We start from the raw sequence: 12727 nt of genomic DNA on the forward strand, positions 1-12727 counted from the left end.
ATCCACGCGCTGTCGACCGTTGGTGGAACCTCCCCACGCTCAGGATTCCGGAACCATTGTCAGTGCGCGGGGGAGTTCGAGAGACAACTCCACGCAGCTCTCTTCAGTCACAGGTGTTCCCTGTACGGGGTAGTCCGAGAAATATCTTTCCTGAACTTGGGGAGGACGCCTTTGTCACTGGGACTCCCTGCAAACCCCCTAGCATTCCCTGGCACAGAGAAATTAGGAAAATCCTCAGGGGAGACGAGCTTAGGCATTCCATTAGAACCCATGCACTGCCGACAGTTGGTGGAACCTCCCCACGCTCAGGATTCCGGAAAAATTGTCAGTGTGTGGGGGAGCTCGAGAGACAACTCCACGCAGCTCTCTTCAGTCACAGGTGTTCAATGTTCGGGGAAGTCTTAGAAATACTTTCCCTGACCTTGGGGAGGCAGAATCTTTCCCTGGGAATTCCTGGAAACACCCCTAGCATTGCCTGGCACAGAGACATTAGGAAAACCCTCAGGGGAGACGAGCTTAGGCATTCCGTTAGAACCCACGCGCTGCCGACCGTTGGTGGAACCTCCCCACGCTCAGGATTCCGGAACCATTGTCAGTGCGTGGGGGAGCTCGAGAGACAACTCCACGCGGCTCTCTTCATTCACAGGTGTTCCCTGTTCGGGGAAGTCCGAGAAATAACTTCCCTGACCTTGGGGAGGCAGCCTCTGTCCCTGGGACTTCCTGCAATCCCCCTAGCATTAACTGGCACAGAGACATTAGGAAAACCCTAAGGGGAGACGAGCTTAGGCATTCCGTTAGAACCCACGCGCTGCCGACCGTTGTTGGAACCTCCCCACGCTCAGGATTCCGGAACCATTGTCAGTGCGTGAGGGAGCTCGAGAGACAATTCCACGGAGCGCTCTTCAGTCACAGGTGTTCCCTGTTCGGGGAAGTCCGAGAAATACCTTCCCTGACCTTGGGGAGGTAGCCTCTGTCCCTGGGACTTCCTGCTAAACCCCCTAGCATTCCCTGGCACAGAGACATTAGGAAAACTCTCAGGGGAGACGAGCTTAGGCATTCCGTTAGAACCCACGCGCTGCCGACCGTTGGTGGAACCTCCCCACGCTCAGGATTCCGGAACCATTGTCAGTGCGTGGGGGAGCTCGAGAGACAACTCCACGCAGCTCTCTTCAGACACAGGTGTTCCCTGTTTGGGGAAGTCCGAGAAATACTTTATCTGACCTTGGGGAGGCAGCCTCTGTCCCTGGGATTTCCTTCAAACCCCCCTAGCATTCCCTGGCACAGAGACATTAAGAAAACCCTCAGGTTAGACGAGCTTAGGCATTCCGTTATAACCCACGCGCTGCCGATGTTTGGTGGAACCTCCCCACGCTCAGGATTCCGGAACCATTGTCAGTGCGTGGGGGAGCTCGAGAGACAACTCCACGAAGCTCTCTTCATTCACAGGTGTTCCCTGTTCGGGGAAGTGCGAGAAATACCATCACTGAATTTGGGGAGGCAGCCTCTGTCCCTGGGAATTCCTGCAAACACCCCTAGCATTCCCTGGCACAGAGACATTAGGAAAAGCTTCAGGGGAGACGAGCTTAGGCATTCCGTTAGAACCCACGCGCTGCCGACCGTTGGTGGAACCTCCCCACGCTCAGGATTCCAGAATCATTGTCAGTGGGTGGGGGAGCTCGAGAGACAACTCAACACAGCTCTCTTCAGTCACAGGTGTTCCCTGTTCGGGGAAGTCCGAGAAATACCTTCCCTGAACTTGGGGAGGCAGCCTTTGTCACTGGGACTTCCTGCAAACCCGCCTAGCATTCCCTGGCACAGAGACATTAGGAAAACCCTCAGGGGAGACGAGCTTAGGCATTCCGTTAGAACCCACGCGCTGCCGACCGTTGTTGGAACCTCCCCACGCTCAGGATTCCGGAACCATTGTCAGTGCGTGGGGGAGCTCGAGAGACAACTCCACGCAGCTCTATTCAGTCACAGGTGTTCCCTGTTCGCTGAAGTCCGAGAAATACCTTCCCTGAACTTGGGGAGGCAGCCTCAGTCACTGGGACTTCCTGCAAACCCCCCTAGCATTCCCCGGCAGAGAGACATTAGGAAAACCCTCAGGTGAGACGAGCTTAGGCATTCCGTTAGAACCCAAGCGCTGCCGACCGTTGGTGGAACCTCCCCAGGCTCAGGATTCCGGAACCATTGTCAGTGCGTGGGGGAGCTCGAGAGACAACTCCACGCGGCTCTCTTCAGTCACAGGTGTTCCCTGTTCGGGGAAGTCCGAGAAATAACTTCCCTGACCTTGGGGAGGCAGCCTCGGTCCCTGGGACTTCCTGTAATCCCCCTAGCATTAACTGGCACAGAGACATTAGGAAAACCCTCAGGGGAGACGAGCTTAGGCATTCCGTTAGAACCCACGCGCTGCCGACCGTTGTTGGAACCTCCCCACGCTCAGGATTCCGGAACCATTGTCAGTGCGTGAGGGAGCTCGAGAGACAACTCCACGCAGCTCTCTTCAGTCACAGGTGTTCCCTGTTCGGGGAAGTCCGAGAAATACCTTCCCTGACCTTGGGGAGGCAGCCTCTGTCCCTGGGAATTCATGAAAACCCCCCTAGCATTCCCTGGTTCAGAGACATTAGGAAAACCCTCAGGGGAGACGAGCTTAGGCATTCCTTTAGAACCCACGCGCTGTCGACCGTTGGTGGAACCTCCCCACGCTCAGGATTCCGGAACCATTGCCAGTGCGTGGGGTCCTCGAGAGACAACTCCACGCAGGTCTCTTCAGTCACAGGTGTTCCCTGTTAGGGGAAGTGCGAGAAATATCATCCCTGACCTTGGGGAGGCAGCCTCTGTCCCTGGGAATTCCTGCAAACACCCCTAGCATTCCCTGGCACAGAGACATTAGGAAAACCCTCAGGGGAGACGAGCTTAGGCATTCCGTTAGAACCCACGCGCTGCCGACCGTTGGTGGAACCTCCCCACGCTCAGGATTCCAGAACCATTTTCAGTGCGTGGGGGAGCTCGAGAGACAACTCAACACAGCTCTCTTCAGTCACAGGGGTTCCCTGTTCGGGGAAGTCCGAGAAATAACTTCCCTGACCTTGGGGAGGCAGCCTTTGACACTGGGACTTCCTGCAAACCCCCCTAGCATTCCCTGGCACAGTGAAATTAGGAAAACCCTCAGGGGAGACGAGCTTAGGCATTCCGTTAGAACCCAAGCGCTGCCGACAGTTGGTGGAACCTCCCCACCCTCAGGATTCCGGAACCATTGTCAGTGCGTGGGGGAGCTCGAGAGACAACTGCACGCAGCTCTCTTCAGGCACAGGTGTTCCCTGTTCGCTGAAGTCCGAGAAATACCTTCCCTTAACTTGGGGAGGCAGCGTTTGTCACTGGGACTTCCTGCAAACCCCCCCAGCATTCCCTGGCACAGAGACATTAGGAAAATCTTCAGGGGAGACGAGCTTAGGCATTCCGTTAGAACCCACGCGATGCCGACCGTTGGTGGAACCTCCCTACGCTCAGGATTCCGGAACCATTGTCAGTGCGTGGGGGAGCTCGAGAGACAACTCCACGCAGCTCTCTTCAGTCACAGGTGTTCCCTGTTCGGGGAAGTCCGAGAAATACCTTTCCTGACATTGGGGAGGCCGCCTCTGTCCCTGGGACTTCCTGCAAACCCCCCTAGCATTCCCTGGCACAGAGATATTAGGAAAATCCTCAGGGGAGACGAGCTTAGGCATTCCGTTAGGACCCAAGTGATGCCGACCGTTGGTGGAACCTCCCCACGCTCAGAATTCCGGAACCATTGTCAGTGCGTGGGGGAGATCGAGAGACAACTCCACGCAGCTCTCTTCAGTCACAGGTGTTCCCTATTCGGGGAAGTCCGAGAAATACCATCCCTGAACTTGGGGAGGCAGCCTCTGTCCCTGGGATTTCCTGCAAACCCCCCTAGCATTCCCTGGCACAGAGACATTAGGAAAACCCTCAGGGGAGACGAGCTTAGGCATTCCGTTAGAACCCACGTGCTGCCGACCGTTGGTGGAACCTCCCCACGCTCAGGATTCCGGAACCATTGTCAGTGCGTGGGGGAGCTCGAGAGACAATCCCACGCGGCTCTCTTCATTCACAGGTGTTCCCAGTTCGGGGAAGTCCGAGAAATAACTTCCCTGACCTTGGGGAGGCAGCCTCTGTCCCTGGGACTTCCTGCAATCCCCCTAGCATTCCCTGGCACAGAGACATTAGGAAAACCCTCAGGGGAGACGAGCTTAGGCATTCCGTTATAACCCATGCGCTGCCGACGGTTGGTGGAACCTCCCCACGCTCAGGATTCCGGAAAAATTGTCAGTGCGTGGGGGAGCCCGAGAGACAACTCCACGCAGCTCTCTTCAGTCACAGGTGTTCCCTGTTCGGGGAAGACCGAGAAATACCTTCCCTGACCTTGGGGTGGCAGCCTCTGTCCCTGGGACATCCTGCAAACCCCCCTAGCATTCCCTGGCACAGAGACATTAGGAAAACCCTCAGGGGAGACGAGCTTAGGAATTCCGTTAGAACTCACGCGCTGCCGACTGTTGGTGGAACCTCCCCACGGTCAGGATTCCGGAACCATTGTCAGAGCGTGGGGGAGGTCGAGAGACAACTCCACGCAGCTCTCTTCAGTCACAGGTGTTCGCTGAACGGGGAAGTCTTAGAAATACCTTCCCTGACCTTGGGGAGGCGGCCTCTGTCCCTGGGAATACCTGCAAACCCCCCTAGCATTCCCTGGCACAGAGACATTTGGAAAACCCTCAGGGGAGACGAGCTTAGGCATTCCATTAGAACCCACGCGTTGCCGACCGTTGGTGGAACCTCCCCACGCTCAGGATTCCGGAATCATTGTCAGTGCGTGGGGGAGCTCGAGAGACAACTCCACGCAGCTCTCTTCAGTCAGAGGTGTTCCCTATTCGGGGAAGTCTTAGAAATATCTTCCCTGACCTTGGGGAGGCAGCCTATGTCCCTGGGATTTCCTGCAAACACCCCTAGAATTCCCTGGCACAGAGACATTAGGAAAACACTCAGGGGAGACGAGCTTATGCATTCCGTTAGAACCCACGCGCTGCCGACCGTTGGTGGAACCTCCTCACGCTCAGGATTCCGGAACAATTGTCAGTGCGTGGGGAAGCTCGAGAGACAACTCCACGCGGCTCTCTTCAGTCACAGGTGTTCCCTGTTCGGGGAAGTCCGAGAAAAAACTTCCCTGACCTTGGGGAGGCAGCCTCTGTCCCTGGGACTTCCTGCAAACCCCCCTAGCATTAACTGGCACAGAGACATTAGGAAAACCCTCAGGGAAGACGAGCTTAGGCATTCCGTTAGAACCCACGCGCTGCCGACCGTTGTTGGAACCTCCCCATGCTCAGAATTCCGGAACCATTGTCAGTGCGTGAGGGAGCTCGAGAGACAACTCCACGGAGCGCTCTTCAGTCACAGGTGTTCCCTGTTCGGGGAAGTCCGAGAAATACCTTCCCTGACCTTGGGGAGGTAGCCTCTGTCCCTGGGACTTCCTGCTAAACCTCCTAGCATTCCCTGGCACAGAGACATTAGGAAAACCCTCAGGGGAGACGAGCTTAGGCATTCCGTTTGAACCCACGCGCTGCCGACCGTTGGTGGAACCTCCCCACGCTCAGGATTCCGGAACCATTGTCAGTGCGTGGGGGAGCTCGAGAGACAACTCCACGCAGCTCTCTTCAGTCACAGGTGTTCCCTGTTCGGGGAAGTCCGAGAAATACCTTCCCTGACCTTGGGGAGGCAGCCTCTGTCCCTGGGAATCCCTGCAAACCCCCCTAGCATTCCCTGGCACAGAGACATTAGGAAAACCCTCAGGGGAGACGAGCTTAGGCATTCCATTAGAACCCACGCGTTGCCGACCGTTGGTGGAACCTCCTCACGCTCAGGATTCCGGAATCATTGTCAGTGCGTGGGGGAGCTCGAGAGACAACTCCACGCAGCTCTCTTCAGTCACAGGTGTTCCCTATTCGGGGAAGTCTTAGAAATATCTTCCCTGACCTTGGGGAGGCAGCCTCTGTCCCTGGGAATCCCTGCAAACCCCCCTAGCATTCCCTGTCACAGAGACATTAGGAAAACCCTCAGGGGAGACGAGCTTAGGCATTCCGTTATAACCCACGCGCTGCCGACCGTTGGTGGAACCTCCCCACGCTCAGGATTCCGGAACCATTGTCAGTGCGTGAGGGAGCTCGAGAGACATCTCCACGCAGCTCTCTTCAGTCACAGGTGTTCCCTGTTCGCTGAAGTCCGAGAAATATCTTCCCTGAACTTGGGGAGGCAGCCTCAGTCCCTGAGACTTCCTGCAAACCCCCCTAGCATTCCCTGGCACAGAGAAATTAGGAAAACCCTCAGGGGAGACAAGCTTAGGCATTCCTTTAGACCCTACGCGCTGCCGATCGTTGGTGGAACCTCCCCACGCTCAGGATTCCGGAACCATTGTCAGTGCGTGGGGAACTCGAGAGACAACTCCACGAAGCTCTCTTCATTCACAGGTGTTCCCTGTTCGGGGAAGTGCGAGAAATACCTTCCCTGACCTTGGGTAGGCAGCCTCTGTCCCTGGGAAATCCTGCAAACACCCCTAGCATTCCCTGGCACAGAGACATTAGGAAAACCCTCAGGGGAGACGAGCTTAGGCATTCCGATAGAACCTACGCGCTGCCAATCGTTGGTGGAACCTCCCCACGCTCAGGATTCCGGAACCATTGTCAGTGCGTGGGGGAGCTCGAGAGACAACTCCACGAAGCTCTCTTCATTCACAGGTGTTCCCTGTTCGGGGAAGTGCGAGAAATACCATCCCTGACCTTGGGGAGGCAGCCTCTATCCCTGGGAATTCCTGCAAACACCCCTAGCATTCCCTGGCACTGAGACATTAGGAAAACCCTCAGGGGAGACGAGCTTAGGCATTCCGTTAGAACCCACGCGCTGCCGACCGTTGGTGGAACCTCCCCACGCTCAGGATTCCGGAAAAATTGTCAGTGCGTGGGGGAGCCCGAGAGACAACTCCACGGAGTGCTCTTCAGTCACAGGTGTTCCCTGTTCGTGGAAGTCCGAGAAATACCTTCCCTGACCTTGGGGAGGTAGCCTCTGTCCCTGGGACTTCCTGCTAAACCTCCTAGCATTCCCTGGCACAGAGACATTAGGAAAACCCTCAGGGGAGACGAGCTTAGGCATTCCGTTAGAACCCACGCGCTGCCGACCGTTGGTGGAACCTCCCCACGCTCAGGATTCGGAACCATTGTCAGTGCGTGGGGGAGCTCGAGAGACAACTCCACGCAGCTCTCTTCAGTCACAGGTGTTCCCTGTTCGGGGAAGTCCGAGAAATTCCTTCCCTGACCTTGGGGAGGCAGCCTCTGTCCCTGGGAATCCCTGCACACCCCCCTAGCATTCCCTGGCACAGAGACATTAGGAAAACCCTCAGGGGAGACGAGCTTAGGCATTCCGTTATAACCCACGCGCTGCCGACCGTTGGTGGAACCTCCCCACGCTCAGGATTCAAGAACCATTGTCAGTGCGTGAGGGAGCTCGAGAGACAACTCCACGGAGCGCTCTTCAGTCACAGGTGTTCCCTGTTCGGGGAAGTCCGAGAAATACCTTCCCTGACCTTGGGGAGGCAGCCTCTGTCCCTGCGACTTCCTGCAAACACCACTAGCATTCCCTGGCACAGAGACATTAGGAAAACCCTCAGGGGAGTCGAACTTAGGCATTCCGTTAGAACCCACGTGATGCCGACCGTTGGTGGAACCTCCCCACGCTCAGGATTCCGGAACCATTGTCAGTGCGTGGGGAAGCTCGAGAGACAACTCCACGCGGCTCTCTTCAGTCACAGGTGTTCCCTGTTCGGGGAAGTCCGAGAAAAAACTTCCCTGACCTTGGGGAGGCAGCCTCTGTCCCTGGGATTTCCTGCAAACCCCCCTAGGATTCCCTGGCACAGAGACATTAGGAAAACCCTCAGGGGAGACGAGCTTAGGCATTCCGTTAGAACCCACGTGCTGCCGACCGTTGGTTAAACCTCCCCACGCTCAGGATTCCGGTACCATTGTCACTGCGTGGGGGAGCTCGAGAGACAACTCCACGCAGCTCTCTTCAGTCACAGGTGTTCCCTGTTCGGGGAAGTCCGAGAAATATCTTCCCTGACCTTGGGGGGCAGCCTCTGTCCCTGGGAATTGCTGCAAACCCCCCTAGCATTCCCTGGCACAGAGACATTAGGAAAACCCTCAGGGGAGACGAGCTTAGGCATTCCGTTAGAATCCACGCGCTGTCGACCGTTGGTGGAACCTCCCCAAGCTCAGGATTCCGGAACCATTGTCAGTGCGCGGGGGAGTTCGAGAGACAACTCCACACAGCTCTCTTCAGTCACAGGTGTTCCCTCTTCGGGGAAGTCCGAGAAATACCTTCCCTGACCTTGGGGAGGCAGCCTCTGTCCCTGGGAATTCCTGAAAACCCCCCTAGCATTCCCTGGCACACAGACATTAGGAAAACCCTCAGGGGAGACGATCTTAGGCATTCTGTTACAACCTACGCACTGCCGACCGTTGGTGGAACCTCCCCACGCTCAGGATTCCGGAACAATTGTCAGTGCGTGTGGGAGCTCGATAGACAACTCCACGAAGCTCTCTTCAGTCCCAGGTGTTCCCTGTTCGGGGAAGTCCGAGAAATACCTTCCCTGACTTTGGGGAGGCAGCCTCTGTCCCTGGGAATTCCTGCAAACCCCCCTAGCATTAATTGGCACAGAGACATTAGGAAAACCCTCAGGGGAGACGAGCTTAGGCATTCCGTTAGAACCCACGCGCTGCCGACCGTTGGTGGAACCTCCCCATGCTCAGGATTCCGGAAACATTGTCAGTGCGTGGGGGAGCTCGAGAGACAACTCCACGCAGCTCTCGTCAGTCACAGGTGTTCCCTGTTCGGGGAAGTCCGAGAAATACCTTCCCTGAGCTTGGGGAGGCAGCCTATGTCACTGGGACTTCCTGCAAACCCCCTAGCATTCCCTGGCACAGAGACATTAGGAAAACCCTCAGGGGAGACGAGCTTAGGCATTCCGTTAGAACCTATGCGCGGCCGACCGTTGGTGGAACCTCCCCACCCTCAGGATTACGGAACAATTGTCAGTGCGTGGGGGAGCTCGAGAGACAACTCCACGCAGCTCTCTTCAGTCGCAGGTATTCCCTGTTCGGGGAAGTCCGAGAAATACCTTCCCTGACCTTGGGGAGGCAGCCTCTGTCCCTGGGACTTCCTGCAAATCCCCCTAGCATTCCCTGGCACAGAGGCATTAGGAAAACCCTCAGGGGAGACGAGCTTAGGCATTCCGTAGGAACCCATGCGCTGCCGACAGTTGATGGAACCTCCCCAGGCTCAGGATTCCGGAACCATTGTCAGTGCGTGGGGGAGCTCGAGAGACAACTCCACGCAGCTCTCTTCAGTCCCAGGTGTTCCCTGTTCGGGGAAGTCCGAGAAATAACTTCCCTGACCTTGGGGAGGAAGCCTCTGTCACTGGGACTTCCTGCAAACCCCCCTAGCATTCCCTGGCACAGAGACATTAGAAAAAGCCTCAGGGGAGACGAGCTTAGGCATTCAGTTAGAACCCACGCGCTAACGACCGTTGGTGGAACCTCCCCTGGCTCAGGATTCCGGATCCATTGTCAGTGCGTGGGGGAGCTCAAGAGACAACTCCTCGCAGCGCTCTTCAGTCATAGATGTTCCCTGTTCGGGGAAGTCCGAGAAATACCTTCCCTGACCTTGGTGAGGCAGCCTCTGTCCCTGGGACTTCCTGCAAACCACCCTAGCAGTCCCTGTCACAGAGACATTAGGAAAACCCTCAGGGGAGACGAGCTTAGGCATTCCTTTAGAACCCACGCGCTGCCAACCGTTGGTGGAACCTCCCCACGCTCAGGATTCCGGAAACATTGTCAGTGCGTGGGGGACCTCGAGAGACAACTCCACGCAGCTCTCTTCATTCACAGGTGTTCCCTGTTCGCTGAAGTCCGAGAAATACCTTCCCTGACCTTTGGGAGGCAGCCTCTGTCCCTCAGACTTCCTACAACCCCCCTTGCATTCCCTTTCACAGAGACATTAGGATTAACCTCAGGGGAGACGAGCTTAGGCATTCCGTTAGAACCCACGCGCTGCCGACCGTTGGTGGAACCTCCCCACGCTCAGGATTCCGGAACCATTGTCAGTTCGTGGGGGAGCTCGAGAGACAACTCCACGCAGTTCTCTTCAGTCACAGGTGTTCCCTGTTCGGGGAAGTCTGAGAAAAACCTTCCCTGAACTTAGGGAGCCAGCCATTGTCACTGGGAATTCCTGCAAACCCACCTAGCATTCCCTGGCACAGAGACATTAGGAAAACCCTCAGGGGAGACGAGCTTAGGCATTCCGTTATAACCAATGCGCTGCCGACGGTTGGTGGAACCTCCCCACGCTCAGGATTCCGGAAAAATTGTCAGTGCGTGGGGGAGCCCGAGAGACAACTCCACGCAGCTCTCTTCAGTCACAGATGTTCCCTGTTCGGGGAAGTCCGAGAAATACCTTCCCTGACCTTGGTGAGGCAGCCTCTGTCCCTGGGACTTCCTGCAAACCACCCTAGCAGTCCCTGTCACAGAGACATTAGGAAAACACTCAGGGGAGACGAGCTTAGGCATTCCTTTAGAACCCACGCGCTGCCAACCGTTGGTGGAACCTCCCCACGCTCAGGATTCTGGAAACATTGTCAGTGCGTGGGGGACCTCGAGAGACAACTCCACGCAGCTCTCTTCAGTCACAGGTGTTCCCTGTTCGCTGAAGTCCGAGAGATACCTTCCCTGACCTTTGGGAGGCAGCCTCTGTCCCTCAGACTTCCTACAACCCCCCTTGCATTCCCTTTCACAGAGACATTAGGATTAACCTCAGGGGAGACGAGCTTAGGCATTCCGTTAGAACCCACGAGCTGCCGACCGTTGGTGGAACCTCCCCACGCTCAGGATTCCGGAACCATTGTCAGTTCGTGGGGGAGCTCGAGAGACAACTCCACGCAGCTCTCTTCAGTCACAGGTGTTCCCTGTTCGGGGAAGTCTGAGAAATACCTTCCCTGAACTTAGGGAGCCAGCCATTGTCACTGGGAATTCCTGCAAACCCACCTAGCATTCCCTGGCACAGAGACATTAGGAAAACCCTCAGGGGAGACGAGCTTAGGCATTCCGTTATAACCCATGCGCTGCCGACGGTTGGTGGAACCTCCCCACGCTCAGGATTCCGAAAAAATTGTCAGTGCGTGGGGGAGCCCGAGAGACAACTCCACGCAGCTCTCTTCAGTCACAGATGTTCCCTGTTCGGGGAAGTCCGAGAAATACCTTCCCTGACCTTGGTGAGGCAGCCTCTGTCCCTGGGACTTCCTGCAAACCACCCTAGCAGTCCCTGTCACAGAGACATTAGGAAAACCCTCAGGGGAGACGAGCTTAGGCATTCCTTTAGAACCCACGCGCTGCCAACCGTTGGTGGAACCTCCCCACGCTCAGGATTCTGGAAACATTGTCAGTGCGTGGGGGACCTCGAGAGACAACTCCACGCAGCTCTCTTCAGTCACAGGTGTTCCCTGTTCGCTGAAGTCCGAGAGATACCTTCCCTGACCTTTGGGAGGCAGCCTCTGTCCCTCAGACTTCCTACAACCCCCCTTGCATTCCCTTTCACAGAGACATTAGGATTAACCTCAGGGGAGACGAGCTTAGGCATTCCGTTAGAACCCACGAGCTGCCGACCGTTGGTGGAACCTCCCCACGCTCAGGATTCCGGAACCATTGTCAGTTCGTGGGGGAGCTCGAGAGACAACTCCACGCAGCTCTCTTCAGTCACAGGTGTTCCCTGTTCGGGGAAGTCTGAGAAATACCTTCCCTGAACTTAGGGAGCCAGCCATTGTCACTGGGAATTCCTGCAAACCCACCTAGCATTCCCTGGCACAGAGACATTAGGAAAACCCTCAGGGGAGACGAGCTTAGGCATTCCGTTATAACCCATGCGCTGCCGACGGTTGGTGGAACCTCCCCACGCTCAGGATTCCGAAAAAATTGTCAGTGCGTGGGGGAGCCCGAGAGACAACTCCACGCAGCTCTCTTCAGTCACAGGTGTTCCCTGTTCGGGGAAGACCGAGAAATAACTTCCCTGACCTTGGTGAGGCAGCCTCTGTCCCTGGGACTTCCTGCAAACACCCCTAGCATTCCCTGGCACAGAGACATTAGGAAAACCCTCAGGGGAGACGAGCTTAGGAATTCCGTTAGAACCCACGCGCTGCCGAAGGTTGGTGGAACCTCCCCACGGTCAGGATTCCGGAACCATTGTCAGAGCGTGGGGGAGCTCGAGAGACAACTCCACGCAGCTCTCTTCAGTCACAGGTGTTCGCTGAATGGGGAAGTCTTAGAAATACCTTCCCTGACCTTGGGGAGGCAGCCTCTGTCCCTGGGAATTCCTGCAACACTCCTAGCATTCCCTGGCACAGAGACATTAGGAAAACCCTCAGGGGAGATGAGCTTATGCATTCCTTTAGAACCCACGCGTTGACGACGGTTGGTGGAACCTCCCCACGCTCAGGATTCCGGAACCATTGTCAGTGCGTGGGGGAGCTCGAGAGACAACTCCACGCAGCTCTCTTCAGTCACAGGTGTTCCCTGTTCGGGGAAGTCCGAGAAATACCTTCCCTGACCTTGGGGAGGTAGCCTCTGCCCCTGGGACTTCCTGC

Source organism: Vicugna pacos, unplaced genomic scaffold (genome assembly GCF_048564905.1).
Source record: "Vicugna pacos unplaced genomic scaffold, VicPac4 SAC-SAT, whole genome shotgun sequence".
Lineage (NCBI taxonomy): Eukaryota > Metazoa > Chordata > Mammalia > Artiodactyla > Camelidae > Vicugna > Vicugna pacos.